This window comes from Teleopsis dalmanni, chromosome X, assembly GCF_002237135.1.
Source record: "Teleopsis dalmanni isolate 2A chromosome X, ASM223713v2, whole genome shotgun sequence".
Taxonomy (NCBI): domain Eukaryota; kingdom Metazoa; phylum Arthropoda; class Insecta; order Diptera; family Diopsidae; genus Teleopsis; species Teleopsis dalmanni.
The window spans coordinates 77,699,737-77,722,875 of NC_051848.1; the positions used below are offsets into that span (position 1 = coordinate 77,699,737).

Below are 23,139 nucleotides of genomic sequence, written 5' to 3' on the forward strand. Positions count from 1 at the left end.
TTTTGTTAATTAATAAAGCATATTTGTTAATATTTAATATTAATGCTTAATATTTGATAAAATAAATATTTCTTTTTACTAACAAATGCCTTAAAGGTTTGTTTATAATTTGGCAGCACTACATTAGGTACGCCATCTATCGACATGCTGCTTCTTTTCTAATATGAAATATTTACTTAATATTTAATATACTCAAGAACGTGTTAATGACTATGCTTATAAAAACAATGCTATTTAACAATATTCAGTTTTTATAAATCTATATCTATTTATATGTATATAATATATATATGATACAGAATAATATAAAGTCTCGCAGTCACCAATAAACAGGCCTCACCTAGCGGAAATTGTGGGATATAAGTGAAATGCAACTGGCGGCATTTGCGCTATTAAATTTTGTTTTGTTTTTGCGGAAACGTAAATGGATATGTTTAAGAAAGCAACATTTTTGTAGCAACTTTCTTTTTTATATTAACAGTTCTATGTCTAATAATATATTTCGTATAAATTGAAGTGTCCTTAGCGGTACATATTGAATGTTTGTCAGCAATTTAACGATTGAAAGACGTACGTTCATCTTTTAAAACTGTATTCCATCCCATTAACTTCTGGTTTATAGCTTAACTGGCGTTTTGCAAAACAGCAGCGTCATATGGAAGAAGTTTTGCGATATACGTTTGGTCAATATAACTAGGAGATATGTTGTATCCAAGAACGGCCCGGTCCACATCTCGGAGCTGCTCGTCAATCCAGACGACCAAGTACTGTTCATGACCCTCAAAGGGAATTTACGGGCTACAAACACAACAGGAGACTTTTGTTAATGGCTAAGAAGATCTCTGGGTGAATATTAGTACTGAAAATGAAATTTTTCTTTTTTCAATGAAACTTAGTTTCTTGCAACATATTTTTTAATAAAAATAAGGAAACTGCTTTTCAATGATATGTTCCAATTGCTATATATATCATATATATATAAATATGTTTTCTTGCTTGGTTTGTCATTTGTTAATAATAATTGAATCGTGAATCGTTTATATTTGGTTTGACACCAAATTCCAGAAGAGGACAATTCTACGCCACAGAACCACCCAATGACAAAGTACCGTTAATGGCTCCTATTGGATAACACTATTCACAGTATAGGCGAAAAAGCATGGGCTGCAAAAATAGATTCTATATATTATTTGACTTATTTAAATTTATAATAATTGCTTTATTATTATGTTGAAGCTAGTTGAGTCAGTGCATTTAAGCACTTTTACGCTCTATTACTATGTTACTATATCTCTCTCTCTATCTATTCACTCTCTATGCATTTTTTGATCGGATCAATCTTGAGGTCACTGAGGATGTAATTTTTTTTGTGCGTTTGTGTTAATAAAATTATTACTGAATAAAAATATTTTTTTTTATCTATTGCAGCTTTTTAGAATAAATAAATTGCTTTTGAGAAATAGCAGAAGCAGTGCCAAATTACCATGTAGTGCTAAGACATATAGCTTGCTTTGAAGATATCAGAATAAGTGCTAGATAGTTCATCTTATACGATTTATTTGGTCATTCGTAACTACAATGGATCGTCATAGAAGCGGGGATGCAAGAGTATGGAATGCATAATAATGCAGAATTTATAAACTTTTAAGCATGAACTTTATAGAACTTCACATGTTTTCTTTATAAATAAAACTGACAAAAGTATTTCATACCTCTTTGTTATAAGATTGCATGTTAATCATATAGCGATTAATAGTTTTCAAACTTCTACTATATATATTGTAGCTACTATGGAATAATACGTCCAGTTTCAATGGACGTAAAGAATAGCACTTGACGTTTTTGTTGAAGAGTGCTATACGATGGTCGCTACTGGAACTGTCCAAGGATTTTCATGTACATATTTTAGTAGAAACAACAAACATCTACTTTGTTCGACGGTCGTCGAACAAAGTCGCTTTTATTACTCTTTCTCTTAATTCTACCTTAGTTTACATGTGTTTGCTTAATTCTATCTTATGACTACAATACTTATATACTATCATACATCTACAATACTTATACTACTCCAATATAAAATTATTATTATTATTATTAAATAATAGCCTTTGAATTCACGCCGACCTAAAAGATCTATTGTAGACTATAGATCTCGTCTATATATAAATCTCGTAATTGCTGTGGGCTTAATTTTCCTATTTGATTTGGAACTAAGATCCCGCTTCCAAGGTAGTGAAGTCTACGTCTTGTCGATGCTGGGCAGTTGCAGAAAACATGTTCTGATGTTTCCATCATGACAGAGTCGACAGGAATTACTTTCTACCGCACTTAAATTCTTTATGTGGTGATTCAGGCTACAGTGTCCAGTAAGAAGTTTAGTATAACTTTTGTGTTATGGTCAACATTTCTGCTAAGCTTAAGGATTACGTCAACTTTGTTGTGCTCAGGATATGATGTGTTTAGGATAATATATAAGCTTAATATTCGTTCATTATATTCATGATTTCGATCATTCGCTCATCTAATTCTCCTGTAAACCGTTAGTAGGTCTTTGTCCCATTACTGATATCACGTACATCATCAGCTTTCCATAAACTTCCAATATTCTTTAGTTTTTAGTGATGCTATCATTGTATCGTTATTACAGACCAAAAAAGGATGTCAGTATTTGGAATTTATTCCTGTATCTTCCATCTATCGCACTGGTGAAATGCTACTAACAGTGATTAGTTGTTCTATTCTCATAATATATGAGAAATTTAAATATATAAGATATACAAATATAAATATAAGAAGCTTAAATCTGGAAGACTCGTAAAGCATGCAATAGCCGGAATGGTCGTTGACAGTGCTTCGTATACGCCTTTGACTATTTTCTCTAAAAAACTATTCAAACACATTATCGGTTTTGTCAATGACACTACAATAGATCTTTTGATCGCAGACTTGTATATACCTCATACACACATTACATTATATATAAAATTAAAAAATATCAATTCAGGATTAAGCGATCGTAATGATGTCATTTATAACGTTGGATAAAAAAAAAATCTAGTGTGTATAGTGAAAGTACATGATAATCTACTACCTGTGTTTATCAGCGAAACCTGATAAAGACAGGTAGATACAAAGACATTAGATCCAACATTTCATAAAGGCCATATGATCAGTTATGCTAAGTGTGACTTAAAACTGTTCAGAGGTAAAACAGAGTCAAGGTGATGAATCATTAAAACTGTTACTATAGCTCAAGCGACAACTCTATGGACGTTCCAAATTGGTCACTAGTTTCCTCATGTGCGAATGGTTTTTCTCTCATAATGTTGTGAGACGTTAACTCCTGAGTCTCAATTTCTAAAACGGCTGCGTCTACTTTTTGAAACCACTCGTCAAACTCCTGAACCAAATGTCGTTCAGCGCTAACTGAGAGGGACTACACAAAGAGATCCTTGTGGCCTACAACAACAACAGAACTGCTGAGTCTGGTTGCACATCTTATTTCCCATCAATTTTAAAACAAGTAAATGTTTTTTTTATAAATTATATAAATATTTTTTGAAATAATTAAAAATATTCTATTTGATTTAATATCATTCTGAATTCTTAATAAATTCTTAATCGTTATAAATTATAAACTCATTCAAATCTTTTCTATGTGCGTTATTATTTGGTGCCACTAGTGCTTCATGATTCGTAATTATTGCATAAAATATAATTAAAATTTTAAGGTTTAAAAGTTTTTTTTTTGGTGTAATTTTCGTTTCCCAACTCCCAACTCTACACACACTTGTGGAACTGTTTTTCTCTCATAATGTTTTCACAATCGACTGTTTTGGTTAAGCCCACCTTACGACCAGAATTATCTTACCATAGCGAAACCATTTATTTACACAACAATAAAATCGGCTTATGTCTTTGCGGTCCATTGTACAGCTTCTCTGCATATTCGGTTCACGTTGAGAGGGGGCATTTGAGATCGCATTAGCTATACACAAGCACATATAATATATATTGTATTTTCGATTGATAATACAAATCGATTTGTCATATTAATTTCATAATGATTTCAATTTAAATGACTTTGCTTTATTAAATCTCACACACACAATCAACGCCAAAGAAATCAGAAAATATGTTGTGCTGCCTGCCCTCCTGTCATGTACCGTATATGATGTGTCCTTACATACAGATTTCAATTGCCCATTGAATGGGCATATATTTTTTTTGCTTTACGGTTCATCTTTCGTATGGATGTGCAATCGCATTAATAATAATTGCGACGACATTGAGATAATCCAGCTTTCTCAGCCTCAGCCTCAGTTCGGCCTCAGTTCGGCCTCAGCGTCAGCCTTAGTCTTAGTGTCATCAAATTAACAAAAGCGTCTCAATAATTTATCATTTGTGTACTTGAGGTTTGGATTTCATACTTTATGGCCTTTCTGCAAATCATGGCAGGCAATGTGGGCATCTTTAAATGGCTAAGTTACTTTGGTGTGCCTTTTATGTGTTTGTGTATCTCTTGATTTTAGAAATTCATAACTTCGCCCTAAACATTTTGCACCGAACTAAATGAGACCGAAATGAACTGGGCTGCTCAACCCTCAAATGAATTGAACGACGTACTAATAGTTTCAACAGCAGCATCAACAGTTCTATCAACAACAACAACAACAATAACAACAACAACAACAACAACAACATCAACGCTATTCACAATCGAATGTAGGAAGTATCATTTCTGTTCTGAGCAGGATATTCCATTCATATTGTCTTTTATTGTCTATTACGGTGTACGTCTTTTGACTGCCAACTAAACGCATAAATAGGCGGTCGACTGTTGGATGAACGGACTGACGAAGGTACGAGAACACACAAAAATCAATGATTTTTCATATGACTCAATTATTTGCTGCGGGGATTTTCAGTGCGTGCTTTATTGTTCTTTTAAATACTTTGGCCAAAATAATTTGCTTCCCAATTCCATTGACTTTGTTGTCTTTGTAATTGTTTGGTGTATTGTTTTGTGTTCCTAGTCTTCCTACGCTTCGTAGTCTTCCCAGTCCTGATAGTAATAATTTATGAATATAATATTTGCTTATTTGTTGTGCCTTCCTTATGGCTCACAAGAGGGTAGGCAGATTGCTCTATTATGGACGAAGGGCGAGCAATAAAAATATCCGTATTATGCGAATTATGACAATTAATATGAATGAAAAGTGGAAAAAGATTTCATTTTGATTTTAATTAAAAATAAAGGCTATTAAGGTTAAATACCTATTCAAATTTAATAAATATATTCGATATTCTTTAAGTAGGTCAGTGACTTTAAGTTGCTTTCTTTTTTTTAATATACCTACATTCACTTATTTATATGTAGAAGTAGTTGAGGTGAGTTGAGTTAAATATATATAAAAAGTTAAAATATTAAAATATAAAGGTTAAATAATTGATATTGAATTACTAGATACTGAGGTAGAATGGCCAAAAGTAGCAGGATATGTAAAAAATTGTATAGCATACCGGTCTTATTTAATATCAGAATATAATAATTAATATATATTTTATAGCTCATCTATTATTTATTAAGTGTATATACTAGTTTATTCTTATAGCTCACTATTACACTACTATTTATAATACTACTATTATATTATAAGTCGACGGACGACATTGTGTCACAGTCGCTATTTTGATTATATTTATTTATATATTAATATAAGAATCACTAATCATATTTTAAAAATGAAATTTTAAAATTAAAATAAATATACATACATACAAACTAGCGATAATAGAAGACACCTTCGAAGACAACGGATCACCCGTTAATTTGCTGTATATCCCAGCACTTAGAATATTAAGAATATTAATCCTTTTTTCATACTTTTATAATAAATTTTGAATTTATTTATCGACTTGTTTTTTTAAATAATGGTTTTTATATATTTTTTATCCAGTTATAGGTCACATTTTGTTAAAATTAAAATTTAACGTTTTTTTAATATTTTTTATATAATCTATATTTCGACTATCCTTGTGAGTCATCATCACTTTAATCATTAATCATTTTATAATCATTAGATAATTAAGAACATATATAGTAATATCAAAACCGGTCTGCATCGCGGAGCCGTTATCTCCCAGAAGGGATAACACAAGTAGATATCTGCGGGCTACAATAACAATAATAACATAGTAATATTAATACTATGTATTTAATATAGTAGTAATATTAACAGTAATATTAATATTAATCTAGAAATTTATAAAAATATGATATATTGCCCAATCATGAGCAATTCAAATATTTCGACATAGAGATATCAAGCGAAAGAGGAGATTTACAAAAGGCGCTTGAATATCAACATATTTCCGAAATATATATTGAATATTGTTTGTCCATGCTTTAGACGCCTTTAAAGTGTACCCGAAACAATATTTGATAATGAATAGAGAGCCATTAAAAATTCAAAAGCAATCTCAGCCAAATTTCTTTTACCATCTGATGACTGAAGTCGTCTCAACTCGTTTCCTAAGACACTAATCCTGATTTCAGTAGGTTAAAGTCTCCCAATGTAACTTTTGTTGCTTTCAATCCACCGCAAACAAAAAAAAAATGGAGAGCTATGTGAAACTGTCAACTTTTAAATGGTGATGAAGTAATGTCTAGGCTCTGGACAGTCTTGTGCAGCAATAACAGCGTTACTTGAGATCCTGAATGCCTCTTATGTAAAATATACTTTAGTTACATTAACTCTCACAAAGCTCAGAAAATTTAAGTTTAAGCGTTGCAATTTAAATGACTACTCTTAATCATAAACTAAAGCTGCAAATTGAGTTTTGACATACAGTTTTATTAAAATAAATAGACCACCGTTTAATAATAAGAGTCAATAAAGCAATAATATCCAGAGTCAATAAGGCAAATTACAGGTATTTCCACAAATTGGTCAGAAAATTCAATATGGTAGTAAATATATATTAAATGAATTCTTAAAACGCTATTAACTGTGATGTATGTGTTTATATAGTAAATTAACATTTTTAGTGCTTTAAATGCGCACTATTTTCATAATAACATTGTGGTCGCTATTTGCTTTGATTAGGTGTGCTGTTGCGAATAAATTTGAGTTTAACTAGCTTATTTGATAAAATTTAAAGGCAGTAAATAACACTGCCTGCTTCGTTTTCATTATCTATATGTATTTGGTTGAATAAGGTTTGTAGTATAAAATGATAACAGTATGGAAAGAAGTTGCCTACTTGGTTCTTATTCTAGTTTTAGTCTTATTTTTTGCACAGTCATTGAGAGGACCTATTCGGCGAACTTCAATGTGAGTTGTGAGCAGCCATTGGTTGTTGTAGACGTGTGTCTAGAATATACGTATGCTTAACGAGTTTTGTTATTAGACATTGGTTTAGACTTTAAATATCTGCAATGGATTACTTTATTACTCTGAATATATTGAAAGATAGTATATATTATATATATAGATGCATATAGATGTTATGCAGACATTTGTTCAGATATTGTGTCAAAATTTATGATAATTAACTATCTTTTTTAAGATTACTTTTAAGTTTCTTATTAATTTTCTCTTGAAAAGATTATATGGCTAGAATGGAGTAAAATGGTTTCAATAGGATTTTATACAGTAATAATTACTGGATGGTCTAGAAAATCTAATTAGTCTTTTTCAGAACGTTAACGCGCAGTGGCACAAACAATTTTTTATGAAGTCAGATCAGTTTTAGTTTTATCTTAAATTTTTTTAATTGTATTATAAAATATAGTTCCTTTTATAAAATGTAAATCCTGTAAGTGATTTATAATTTTATTGCTTCTTATTGCATTTATTGGATCAAGAATTTCGTTGGCAGAAACAGATTGAACTTCTTATGATTTTGTAGAATCGGAATTAGTTTCAGGATTTATATTGAATATAGATGAGCTTTGACTCTTTTACTGAATATTTAATTATTAAGGGTGTTTATTAATTGGAGTTGCAAAGAAATGGAGTGAAAATGGTATTTGAGACGAAGATTTCAAATCCACATTCAAATGGATAACTTTTCTCTCGGTCCATAATATTTTTTTTGATAAAATTGAAGTTAAAAACATTACTACAGAAAAATTAAAAAAATAATAATTATTTTTATTATTACCGCAGGTGTGGTGAGGATAAAGAAAATGTCTCCTGTTAAGGTGCCGCCTTAACATTTTAGGGATCTTCTTTTTTGAAGCGAACCTAGAGACCTCTCTTTAAATAGCATCATAAGCTTTGTCAAAGGTTCTAGATGGTTTTAGCCCTTGGATTTTTAATAATACGCTAGCACAATGGGCCTATGAGCCTAAGTGGAACCTTCTGGGATCGCCGGTATAACCTAACCTAGTCGAAGTAGGCTGAACCAGATAAAGGAAAACACCGTTATGTGGTTAACCAAATTTCAATAAATGAACTAAATTTTTGTTCTTGTCTTTTCTTTGCTATTGGAATCCTTCTAACGACATCTGTAAAAGTTTCGACTTCACCAGATGTTTGGTTAGCTTTTTGCAAATACTTGAAATAGTGCTTCCTGTTAATTTTTTATAAAATGGAAAAAATTGAATATCGTTCAATAATAAAATTCCTCCATTTGAAAATAATGAACAATGATGCAATCAAATTGGAAATGGATTCTGTTTATGGCAACTGTTTACTTGCAACATCGTTAACAAGAATAAAATATTGAAAAGCTGAACCTAAACGGATTTTGATGAAAAGAGTCCGGTTGTTCAAAAGAAGTCACAACTGAAAAAACATTGAAAAAATCCACGATATTGTGTTGGATTATCCAAAAATTAAATTTCGTGAGATAGCAGATACCAGAAATGATATGAAAAACTTTTCGGTAAGATGAATGCCGTCATCACAATTGACCAAACGACAACGACTTCGTCATTTAAAACATTGTTTGGAAAGTTTTATGCACAATCTAGCTGACTGTGAGCGAGTAGAGAGGAGTTGTGACAATTGATAATATATGGATCCATTAAATCATACCTGTGAGATATGAACAAGCCCGGGGTAAAGGGAATGAGTAGAGCCTGGGGGTACTGCTCCGAAACGACCAGGAACTCAACAATCGGCTAAAAAAGATATGGCTTCCGTATTTTTCAGATAAATTTTTTTCTTTGCCATATGAGGTCGTTTTTTCACAATTTTTGCTTTTAAACGATCCAGTAATGCCGTGCAGTAGTTACTATTGGTGGTTTTTTCCTTTTCAAGATAGTCAATGAAGATAATACCATGTGCATCCCAAAATACTGAAGCCATAACCTTCACAGCTGACTGTTGTGTCTTTGGACGCTTCGGACTTGGTTCACTGGCTGCAGTCCACTCAAATGATGATCGTTTTGATTCCGGAGTGAAGTTATGGATCCATGTTTCATCCATTGTCACACATCCACGCAAAAAATCTACTTTAACTTACGCAATTTCAATTTACGATCAGATGTAACCAACTTTTTTGATGTTTTCTGGAGTAACCACCTCAATTGGACGACTAGAACGTTCACCATCATCGGTGTCTGTACGACCACGTTTAAATTCAGTAAACCAATAACAAAGGGTTCTTTTCGATGGAGCAGAGTCCGGATAATACTTTTGAAGCCATTGCTGAGCTTGTACAGTATTTTTTGTCATCAAGAAGCAATGATAAATTAACCCACGAAATTGTTTTGAATCCATTGTTTTGAAATTAACGAAAGCTACACTAAAATGGTTGTCATGAAATTTTACACATAGTCTTTTGAAGATTGGTACTTCATGAATGTCATATGGATTTGAAAACAGCAGCGCCATCTATGTGTCAGTCACGCGACTTATTAAGTGATGTATTATTTAATATCATTAAATTATATTTAAATATCATTTAGCTGTTTTTAATTGTTTAATTTTTTTTATTATTGCATTTTTTTTTACAATTTTTATACAAAATTATTTTATAGCAACAAATTAACTGGAACGCGGTTAACAATAATGAATGATCGGTGAATGAGTTTAAAATTTTTTGCAGTGTATTGATTTAAAAAATATTAAATATACGCGGTGATTGATATGCAAATACTGTTTTTGTAAATATTTTATTTTATTTTCAAATCACCATATCTTCTATATCATTGGAAATAGAAATAGTGATTATTCAAAAACCGCTGCAGGTTGCATTGAAGACCTAAAGCTGAACTAATCATTATAAGAAGTCTCTTAAAAAGGATTCTTGTATTACGAGTATTTATCATAAAATGTTATACTGACTGAAACCAATTTATTTATTTTTATATTAAGTTAAAGTCGTGCAATTCTTGTTGTAATATAATTTTTGCAAAACGAGTACAAGCACTAACATTTGTTACTTCAACAGAAACAGTAATTAACACAATAATTTGAAGTGAGAAATGTGTGTCATAATATGCCAAATTTAATTAAAACTATCTAAACAAACTTTACTGACTTTCGTGTGGTCTATACACATGGACATTATAATTATTGACAGTCACTCCCGTTCAACTGAGTTTTCTCTAATGAAAATTCTTAAATTTAATTAAACATTTCACAGCTTAAACAATAAAATTATGCTTAATGATTCTAACTATACGCTACAGCCGGTATCTATGAATTTGTTTATATTTTGCGACTCAACATTGTTCATACAAGCTTACACAAAAAACAATATTTTTTTCTAAATATAATTTGTCATTCAGTAAATCCCGGAAAAATTGTAGTAGAACCTCTTTTTTTGAAGAAATTTACCTTATGTACCACGAAATACCTTCTGCTCAAAAAGTATCCGGATTTTGTTGTTTGTTAACTACTCCTTAAGTAATAGACCTTTTTCAATTTTTTTGTTATGTTGGAACACCCTTTCTTGACATATTTTTCAAATTTGAGAGCCATCTATTAATTAATTTGTTTACAGCAGCTGTTAATGTGAGACTACCTCAGTTGCACTTAGCGATTTTTACTATGGAAAATTCTCAGGCACCATATTCGCCAGATCTGGCGCCGTGCGACTTTTTCCTGTTCCCGAAACTCAAATTGTCCCTTCGTGGTAAGCGTTTTGAGTCGATTGAATCGGTAATAGAGAATTCGCTGAAGGAACTAAAAGCCATACCTGCACGGGTCTACGAAAAGTGTATGGAAGATTGGGTTAAGCGTTGGCATATGTGTATCGCTTCAGAAGGAGCATATTTTGAAGGAGATAAAATAAATTTGGTATAAAATTTAAATTTGTGTGTTTTATTTACAAAATCCGGGCACTTTTTGAGCTGGAGGTACAAGTAAAAACATTAACTTTTAGCCCTAATAATTCAATGTAATAATGTTGATATATGCTTTGCTAAAGTAGTACGATTGCACACATCTCCTCATACTTCATAACCTTACCAGCCGAAATTTAAGTCATTAGTTATTTTGGGTGACTTTCGGTGGTTACTATCCATTCAACTGGTTACCGAATTGATTCTAAGGTGTAGTGGTTGATCCAAGTTTCACACACTATTACAAACAAAAAATTTATGTTTATTTTTAGAATTACAGAACCTTTGTTGCTTTTGGATGATCTCCAAAATACTTCTATAGTATTATCCAATGTTATTGCAAATTAGTATTTATATTACCTTCTGATACCTTTAAAGTGTCAGCTAATTTCGCTGAGTTTAATTTTACGCTCATTCAAAATGTTTCATTGATTTTGATGGAACAAGGCATTAATGTGTGTGTAGAATATTGTTTCTATTTAAAACAGTGTTAAATTTACACTAGAAAATGTTTCTTTCGCATTCTTGTATTAGAATTCATGTATTTTTATATTATAATTCTTCTTATAAATATGACTTGGATTTAATCAGTGAATGGATTTCGAGTTGAGCTCTACACTTTAATACGAGATATTCGATCAGAATACGTCTAGAACTTAAATAAAATATTTTATTTCTGTCTGCTATTGCCAGTCATGTATCTTTAAAACAAGTGTTTTATGTAAATCTGAGATGCACATGAGATCTTTGACAAGTGAAAAATAAACATGTGAATGATTTTCGAATAAGTGAATGCTGGATTTTAAATGCAAGTTTAATCAAGAATCACAGACAGAAGTAGTTTTGTGTTCTCTCCTCTTTATATTGTTCTATTTCTCATACGACTTAAACAGTAATTGTTTGTGAAATGCTTCACTAATCATGAAATAAAAAAAAAACAAAATTTTAGAATAAACCCTCAGAGCCATATAAAAGTACAAACCACTGTTGCAAGCGCTCTCTTAAATACTTCCCCCTTGAAGTGCGTGTTGCTAGCAGAGTAAGAATGTTAAAGCCTTGTATTTTGCTGAGAGCAGTATTTTTAGCAAAACGTACATTTATTTGTGTAGTTCTAAAATAAAAAGATTTTTTCAATACAACCCGGTTTTTTAAAAACGTTTTTTTATAGACTTTATAAGCTAAGTGCATAATTGCAACGTCCATTCTACAAGCTTTTAAGGCAGTATAGGCCAGTAGAACTACCGTCAATCGTGGAACATTCGTTTCCTATCTGCTTATTACCTTTCCTATTTGCTCGATTCATACCAGTCGGTTTCCATCTACGTCCGTTAATTGAAAGTATAAAGTTAATTCGATGTTAATATTTCTTTTCATGCCAGTTTTTTCAAGTGACACTGGTATGATTCTTTTCTTCAATGCTAAAAGGAATTAGCTTAAACCACTAACGTAAAATGTTGTTACCCTCAATATATCGCTTACCAGATAATTCGGGAATATCACAAAAGTACGTTAAGCGCAATAGTTCACGAACACCGAGTTATTGATTTCGATCTGAACACTCCTATAGTTTTAAAATTCAATTATTGGAACTTTCAAATAATTTTACAAATATATATATGAACAACTTTTTCAATAGAAACATATTTTTCAAAAATAATCCTGTAGGTGCTATATTTTCAACTTCTAGTCATAACAACCGACAACCGTCCGCTTTGGGTAATCCATTTTTCAACAAATTTATGGTCACAATTATGCCAAAATTTGATGTTTGCTTTCGCCAGAGCCTCTGAGGACATTTTCCACTTAAACATATAATCTCATGAAATCGCATATAATAAGAGCTGACGAGCTATTTATGTCCTGTGTAGCATTTCTGTGCCACAAGACAATTTGAAGTGCGCCACAATGCAAATGTTTGACATGTAAAATGTTTTTAAATGTTAATTGCTCAAAACCAGAGACGAAAAGTTGTCAACCCAAAGCGTAAACCACATAAAACATAGTTCAAATTTGTTGTTTGCATTGTTAAATTAAAAATATTTAGAGATGTGATGATGGCTCCAGAGACTCAGCAGCTCAAAATGTAAGAGCATTCAAAGTTTCTCCACCGAAGTTGGTAACAGTTATAACCTAATAATTGTCTGGTCGCACTTATTCAGCCTTCAACTTAAACTTATTTTAACTGCTAAATTAAGTTCTCCGCTCGTCAGTTTATCAAGTGTTTTTATTATTTGTTTAGCAAACCCCGGAACACGGTGGTGTACGGCCTTACTCTCAAGTGTATAGTAAATAGAAGTGGCAATAAATGCTTAAAACTTTAAGCAGCTGTGTTAAAATAATAATTGAAAATTTGTTTATTCATTTAGTGGAAATAATTTTTGTAAGTAAAGGCAGTACTAACTCGTTTACTTGAGATTCTTATGGATGAAACTGAAGTTCGTTCAATACTCAACTCCATACATTACAGCTTTTAAAGCAGTAAAAATGTTGGGTAAAATTTATGTTGCATTGCGGTAAACTATTAATTTATTATGCACTTAAGTAGCAGAGAGTGAGTTATAATGAGACATCCGATACCCTAAAAAGTGTATTTATTTTTAATCAAACTAACCAGCCGAATCCATCTAGCTGCTTCCAATAACTCTCATCTTTAGTTATTTCCAAATTTCGTTACCCTCTATATGTATTTTCACCAAATCTATATGTGAAATTTGTTGGTTCAATTTATAATATTGTATATATCTCTATTAAAACTGAATGAATCGGTTGCATAGTCCAAGTAAGTCAGTTTACAGCAACTAAAGATGACAACCACAATTATTTGCTTAAACTCTCCTTAAATTTTACCAGTAAACGAATTTGAATCTATAAGAATACACAAAAAAGCGAGTAAATAATCATGTATTCTTTTAAATATTCCACTGACCTTTCGAAATGTCATCAGAAAATGAAGCACCAACACTAAAAGATTGGTTTATCTGCTAGCACTTGATGATATTGATTTAATAACCAGGTTAAAGTCAGAACTACAAGTAAATGGGCTTAGTATTAAGGGCATGAAAACAATAGTATATAGTACAATAGTATAACTGTGGATATCGATTTACTGCAGATGATATCGATTTATCAATCGATATCATAGAACTATAAGAAAATGGGCTTAGTATTAAGGGGTTGAAAACCGTAGTATATAGTATAATAATATAACTGTGAAAACTGAGTTCACAGTAATGAAAACTGGGGACTATCAACATTGTACGGTTATGATAGCGTCAATTGAACTCTAATTTATTAATCTATTTTTGTTTTTTGTATTTGTCGTAACAAAAGTAAACATCACTTCCAACAACACTAGGCATAAACTGAAGACACCGGAATATAGTTATGTTCTAGTAAATAGTTTCACATATTAGTTACTTACAACAAAGTATATAACGGAATATCTTAGCATCTTACAAGTAGAAACCTATATGGGTAAACAGAAGTTTAACTTTACTAAACACTGATTATTCGAGACTTCACGTATTTTGATGAAAAATGTATTTTGTTGTTGTACAAGTAGCATAGTGTTGCAAAATAGAATTTAGACTACAAAAATTCAGTCTTTTCTGAGCCAGTACAGATATTAAAATGAAATTTTTATATATTTTTCGAGTATTGCCAAATACCCATCATCAGTGGTCTTGGAAAAAATTCTTGTATTTAATTATTCGTAAATAATTATTTTTAAGACTGCAAGTACCAGGAATCGAACTCAGGTCCTGCCAAATGTGAAGCTCAGAATCAGCGTACCTTAACCAACTGATCCAAAGCCGTACTTGACTTTTTATGTTGGCATATATTTCTGGAGTTTTATTACTTTTGTTATGAAAGTTAGTTTATTGTAGAAAAAAGTTCAAAATGAAACTTTTTGGACCGTAGTTATATAGAATTCAGAATTATATAGAGTTAGAATTTAGCTCACTAAATTTGTTTTACTTATTATAGTTTTTGAGGTATTCCAAAAAGTTGAAATGTATACGATGTTTTGTTTTAAATTTGTAGGAATTCCGGTAAGTCGATTGGGCTCAAAATACATTCTCTATTTGAGAATGTAAATACATTCTCAAGAAAGCAAATCCCAAAAATTTTATTTTACTTTTAATATATAAAAGTTTTATTTTAATATCTTTGCTGGCTCAAAAATTAACAAATTTTAATCATATAATCTCAAATTTTGTAACAATATTCGTCGTTGAGATGCCGAGGATGTTATACCTACAATACAAATTGAAGAATTAAGATTCGTCGCGCTACACACTACGGAATATATTGCATCTATTTAGGTTCGTAGCAGAAAAAGGTTATCATGAAGGTAAATATATTGTCTCGAAAATGATACAGCAAGCATAAATACGAGAAACTATAAGATAGGTACGGAGAACAAGGATGAGTGGAGACAAATCTCGATGCAAGAGAAATCCATTATGGGTTCTTAAGCCAAATAATAATGATGGTGTTTGCATTTTAATAATTCTGAGAAATTATTAATATTATCTAATTATTTTAATTTAATTAGTAATCAATTAAAATCAGATCGGATGTTATTGACAAAATTGTTTTAACATTTAGTTTGTATTTAGTGTCACAGTTTTTGAATCTGATTATCTGTTTTTGAAGTCTTTACTTTTGGTTTTGCTTCTAACTCATTACGATTTAAAGATTAATTTTTTCTAAATTCAAAATTCATTACTCGTATACATCTTTCCATAAAAACAAGTGCCTTCCATTACCGGCGTTATGCCAATAATTGTAAAAAGTTATTGTAATCATAAAAAAAAAACAAGTGAAATCTTCCCACAATCCGGAGTGAATCTGCAGTTAAGACATTAAAACGGGTACCAAAGTAATTTGAGTAAACAATATTTCTGGAAGCAAAGTGTGACAAGTGCGAAATATGAGATTCAAATAAAAACATTAAACCCATATCTGTACTCCCTTCGCTTCAAATTTGAGGCAAATAAGAGAGACGGGTTTCACTGGTTTCACTGGTTGCACAGTTGCATAAGTGGCGGGATGTTATTTCGGGCAATTATGACAGTGGTAGTGTCAAGTGCTACAAATGCTCACAGTGGACAAATCAAAACTAGGTATTAAAAAAATTGCAGCAAAATACAATGAACACAAAAAGCTAAATCAACAACCGTAATCACAGGGGTTGCAACTGTTGTAGGAAGACATCATTGGCGGCGTCAATAACTGGCAACATCCAGTTGTAGCAGACTAATCAAAGCGCGTTGCTAGGTCACGTGGCAGCCGAGAAAGGAAGTAGTACGCATTCAAGTAACGATATAATGTTCCCCTGTACACTGAGCAGAATCTACATATAATTTTTTTTATAGAAATGTTTCGCATACGAGTAAGCCAATTAAGTAGATACATCAGTGCAATCTGAAGTAACTTCTAAAAAACAAAAAAAAAACAAAAAAAACAAACAATTGAAACAGAATAATACTGGAGAGATTTTAATGCGCTACAGTGCTTGTAAGTATAGTTTATTTAACATATAAGACGTACAATTCAAATTATTCATGAAATTTGTTTTTCAGAACCTAGGATCTAAATATTCTAAATTCGGTATAAGTGTATTTTACAAATGTATATGTTAGAATAATAACTCTCCTTTGACAAATAGTAAATTTCATAGGAGGTTTTTACTTTGAGAAATTCATTGACTTGGACTCAGTTGCTTGAATAACACTAATATTATTTCTTATTACAACCAGAGGTTATAAAGAAGGTTGAGTAGCGTCAGACCTACGTCAGTTTGAATTTTTTCTATGTCCGGGATCAACATTTTAAAATGAAAGTAATAATAAAATAAGACAATTTGATTATTAGTTTTAGTAATACACTTTTCTTTTAAAGCCTAGAAGTTGAGATTTCGACACATCAACAAAACACATCAATGTCTCTTATACCCATATATTTGTTGGGATAATAATATACCGAATCATTTGAATTTTTTTATTAACGGAAGCGAATGGCTAACGGAAGTGCTTCTAATAAATAAGTAGCTACAAAATTGGGTATTAAAAGAATATAACAGTAAAAATTATTCCCAAAAATTGAGTTTATTTTAGTCGGATGGGTCAGTTAAAGTATCTATTTATTTAATATCACTTAATTGAACTATTTCAAAACAAAATTTAAAATTGTCTTCCGATATTATTTGATTGTAAATATTCTATTAGTATTAAAACTGAGTTCTGCCTAAACCCTACATTTGTGTTTGAATCCCACAATAGAGCTTTAGCTGTAACTTTCAACTTTCAAATTATCATACAAATTGCACATAAAATTAGATTGATATTTAAAAATTTATAATTTGCATTAGATAGATCTGAAAACTTAGTCGCCAATTGAGGTGCTGAAGTGAAATGTTTGATATTATAAATAAAGGTAAAAGATAATATCAGGAGTTTACTGTACAAATTTACGACATGCTTGTTAGATATAGAGGCGTTTAATGAGTGAAATAATAATACATTCAGTATCGTGATGGTGTGAACATGTTGATATCGAAGATGTAGGGTTGCAACAACGTATGTTAAATAACATAATTTTGTATAATAAAGCAAAAACAGATAGATCTGTAATAGATCTGGTAAACTTAAATGTCAAGAAAAAAGTATGTTATTTTGCTGAAGTGATAGAGACTGAAGACGTGTTGTTATTATATATATAGTTGAAGGCGATAAATAATAATAATAAAATAATAAAACGTTTTTTGAATGAAATAAATTGGTTTTATTTATATGTTTGTCTGATTTGAGCAATATACAAATATTGTTCAAATATTGTTTAAATTATAAAATTTATGTCATAATGTACACAATTTTTATAGGGCACATTGCATTGTGAGCGTAAAATCTATTATGACCCATAAGATCCTAAAATAATTAGTTTGTCCATATAAACGTTTAACATGTATAGCTATTTGTGTGTAGATAACTATTAAAATATGGTTTGATATATATACCATAGAGTTAACTATATAAGCATCATAAACTGATATGTAATTAAAGTAGCGTATTTGCCACAGCCACCAATGCCGACAATAATTTTATATATTTATTTTAAGTGCTTTGATTGCACAGCAACAGTTTTTGTAAGAGCATACAAAACAGGTTGATAATAATCTACGGCACTGGACGTTTCGCTAAATACCGTTGAGAGTTATGAACGTCTGCTTGGGGATTTGAAAATTTTGAAAAATTCATTTTTTAGACTTGCGAATTTATGAAATTGTTTTTTAGGTTTGCAATTTTTAATTTCATTTTTTAAATTACTTTTCAGGGAACGAAAAATTAAAGTATCTTATAAATTTATTAGTTTCCTTTCAAAAATTCATTTAGTTTACTTCTACCTACATCATAATTCGTTATAATAAAAAAGTTTCAAATAGAAAGATACAAACAAATCATCATATAAATTTATAGAGCAATTCTGGCAAAGATCGTTGAAAGTCTTGCTTAAGATCTTTGTAAGATCGGCTATAAGACCGTTTGTAAGATTTTAGCTACTCTGCCTCAAAAGTACTTCAAAAAAAGGTTTATCATTTGTAATTTGTGGTAGAAATCTGTTTCGTTTTATTCTTTCGTGGTGAAATCAAAAACAGCTGCTAATCGTTATCGCATGCAAGTTAACAATTGAATTTTAATACAAAAGTAATGGAAAGCCGCAAGATGTATGTTCTATTATTATAATTTATACATAAATAATTATTAACTGACTTTAATTCATGTCTTAAAAGAAATGGTAGGAGCTGTTGCTGCATTAAACATAGCAGTGTTAAAAAAAAAATTAATTAGTTTTAAAATTAGAACTGAAAGATATGTAAGTTAAATAAATATAGTCAAACTTCCATAACTCGAACTTCTATAACTCGGGTTTTCAATAACTCGAACAGGGTTTAGAGCGCATATTGTATACAATGTCAAAAATATTCTTTAACTCGAAGTCTCCATAAGTCGAAACTTTTCTTTGTAAAATGATACTTCGAGTTATGAAAGTTTGACTGTAGATGAATGAATCAATGTTAAATAATTATTATTAAATACTAAATTGTAAATATATAAATAATACATGTACTATATTATCCATATATGGTATAAATAATTAAAATATATATTTTAAAAATTTTTAAACATACTACAGTATATCAATACATTTACGTTTGCGTCATTTTAAAAACGAAGTTAGAAATAATTAATTAAATAATTTACTAATAATTAATTAATAATTACTTTAATTAATTAATTTATGTTTTTATTATTCTAATTTTTAAGTATTTTATTGTATCAAGAAAGAAGTTTTTGCACAACAAATATAAAGAAAATCTTAGCTGACAATGTACCTGTTTAACAACAGGTCTTTCATTTGGTCTTCTGAAAGACCGTAAACAGCCTTCAGCCCTGCACAAGACCGTTACGAAAATACAAAAGATCTTTCAAATGATCTTTCACAAGATTTTTGAGTGTGGTGAGCTGAAAGATCTTTACCAGAATTGTCCTGTTAATGTATTAGTTTGAATAATATTTTATTTTGAACTATATATTTTTAATGGGTGTCAAAATTTATAAAATATCCAAAAGATATGTGTTTTAATATTTGTCATATATATTATAATTGTATATGTAATTTTAATCATGAAAGGAAGTAGTAGTTTCTTTTTTCTTTTTTCAATATAATAAATATAACATACTGTAGAAGTAATATATAAAAATGTTTTCAATGATATTATACATGGCATTGAGGACAATAAATTTCAGATAGATTTCTTTAGTTTGCAGTGAGAGATGTTTAAAATTGATGCTTTCATTAATGGACATCTTTCTTAACTCCTCAAATGTTGTTAGTACCCAGTCTTGGAGAGTGTTACGGATAATTTTGCTGCACCAGTCAGTGATTGAATCCATTTTTCGAATTATAAGTTCTTTTTTGAATATTTTACATTGTATTGTATAATATTATATATATTGTATTGGTATAGTGGAAGGGGTGTTAAGAGTACACCGATTAGAGTAGTAATTGTTTGTACTTTATATGAAATGTAAAAAATAGAGATTAGGGACATTGAAAAGTTAATACAGATGGAGATAAGAGATCATCTGCTAAACAGAGCTTATACTCTAACAATAAATATATAAGATATTCCGATTATGAGGAGTATATAATCTAAAATTCATTAAACAAAATTCTTACATTCTTACATTTACGCTGGTGAAGCGTAACATATATATTATATATATCTCAAATTTATATACATATTTGCATTATATATAAAACTTATGCATCCATAAAACGTAGTTAATAAATAACGTGAACTCTATTAGATGACATTCCCTTAAAATCAATTTAGTTTTTCCCCTATTTTCGCGGCTTGGCTTGTAATTGGTATGCATTGTATGAACGGGTCGTCTGTTGCGGGGTCGAGAATTTTTTGTCTAAATTATTTATATTTTCGCGTCATTATATCCTCAGTATAGACAGCGTCTTTAAATCTGAACCTTAACTGGCAGTAAGATGGTATACTATATTATTTCCGAATAATCGCATGATGTGGCGTAGAATGCAGTTGACAAGGCGCTGCTGGTGGCTATGATCTAGCTCTCATTACCACACAAAAATATACCTCTAACATTGAAGTTAAATAATCTTATTTTTTGTGTATAGAGAAATATTTAAGGATCCCTACATTTTTTCAAGAATTTCAAAGCTTGCTGAGTGTGATATCAATTGCTTTTTAAAGAAAAACGGAGATATAACGAAGAGGGTCAGTCTTCTCTAAGTTTAGAGTGCTTTTTATAAATCTTGGAAAAAAAAGAGCTTTGCATTTAATGGCTGTCCATTCAGAGTAAAGGGTGTGGAAAGATAAAACCTTAGTAGTGCTTATGATAAATAAAATAAAAATTTGCTTCTGCAATTTGATTTTTATTTACATTATTTAAGTTCTCTAGAAATATTTATTATCATTTAATATTATTTAATTGTCAGTTTATAAAATTTGGGAGTTGAAATTTCTGAAATTTTGGGATAAAAAAAATCAGTTACAAATTTATGCGCCCAAAAACTTTTAATTGAAAACCAAGAAACGCGCCCATTAACGGAGGGCTTAACAGAATCAAACCAGCAACGGCTGTCGTGATAAGTTTCACATTTAATTTATGGCACTCAATTAAACCAATGAAATAATATATAAATAAATAGGTGTGTGTGTATGTAGTTGAAGTATGTGGAGTATATGCGTTTGTGTATTAATTTGCGTTGGGGTCTGTGGAAGCCACCGGAAACACTTCGCAATGTACTCGCCAGATTTGAATTTGTGCCTTACCTGCTATTGTTGCATGTAAGGTACGAGTAATTTGCCGCTTAAGCTCACGCACAAGTTTGTGTTTGCGTGTGGCCTTTATCCTTTCGGCAAATTGCTTGACATTTATCTGCGTAGCTCAAATTGTCTTAGGGTCCTTGGTGGATGCTTCGTAGCTAAAGTTTATTTTAACCAAGTTTAAAGTTTCGAAGAGCGGAGATAGCAATTTATTTTTGTATGAGTATGCCGGTTTGTCTGTTTGTCTGTTCGGTTGTCCTGGCGTTTATGGGCAAAAAGGGAAGTCTATGTGTTCACACTGAAACTGAGTTTATCGGGTTAAATTTGATACGCTTGTGCATTTACTTCGTATTTAAGCCTTTTAAAAAGAGACAACGACAATGATGACTTATGTGCTTACAGTAACTGCCATGACAATGAGAAAAGGAAACAGCATAACAACAATAGCAATAATTACAACAACTAACGCGGAAGCTGTAGCCCAAAGCTATTGCCTGTTAATTTGTCGACGTATTTAGCAGCAATTCTGCTTGTCAGTGCGGTAATTGTAACTGCACTTACCGGTGTTCTGTTGATATCAAACAGTGTGTTTGTATTAAGCGCGGTGAGGGAGTGTTGCTGGTGTTGCGGGTGTAGCGAGTGTGCCGACCGATGACGTAAAAGAAGCGCGTCTGTTAAGTCTCTGAAAATTGTTGCTTAAAAGCCTTTAATCTCATTAATGGCATTTCTATTGTCTGTAATTGTGAGAGGGTGGTGTCTTCGTTTTAAATTTGTATTTAACTCTTTCCACCTTTAATTTCTATCCATAGTCAATGTATATGTACGTAAAGAAACATACAAATTCTCAAATATTTTACAGTATCTGAAAGGATTTAGCTAAGTTTCAAAATTTCAAACTAAATAGCATCGCTAGGAGTTGTCGACAGTTAAGGCATCTGCAACGAAATAGGCTGTAAATAGGCTAAAAGAGAGTTGAGGGATTTGGAGTTGGAGTTGGAGAGGTGTTCGTGGAATATCGTCAGATTCACATAATTAATTGCGATTTGTATTTATGTAACTTGCGTGCGCTACTGTGTTTGTTTAGCGGTATGATGGTACATATGTATCGTTTTATTGTAAGAGTTAGAAGGAAGTTGGAGTTAAAGTCATTATGTTGAAATTTGATTTTAAAAGTACGAGGGTAGTCATTCAGTATTTTATAAAAGCATATATTGTAAGTTATGCTACCTCTGGAGAAACTATACAATATGTACCTAACAGTCTCCTCCGGTTGCAGGCAGCAATAACTTGAGTCACATTAGACAGTTATATTTTGTTAAGAAAACTTTGGGGGTAAAGATATTTCATCATATGATTCGTTAGTAATTCCAGCTTTGTTCTATTTTTTTGCATTTGGAAGACAAGCTAGCAGTTTTATCTGGTGTTACGTGATTTTTTTGAATACATGTCTAATTGCTAGATCCACTAC

At 31.0% G+C, this 23,139-nt stretch overlaps 1 long non-coding RNA gene across 1 annotated transcript; it reads left to right on the forward strand.

Annotated features, from left to right (window-relative positions):
• Positions 1-16,051: 16,051 nt before the first annotated feature.
• On the forward strand, positions 16,052-16,763 carry LOC119687159. Its single transcript, XR_005253109.1, has 2 exons — positions 16,052-16,624; positions 16,684-16,763. It is a non-coding gene; the product is annotated as an uncharacterized LOC119687159 (long non-coding RNA).
• The last annotated feature ends 6,376 nt before the right edge of the window (positions 16,764-23,139 follow it).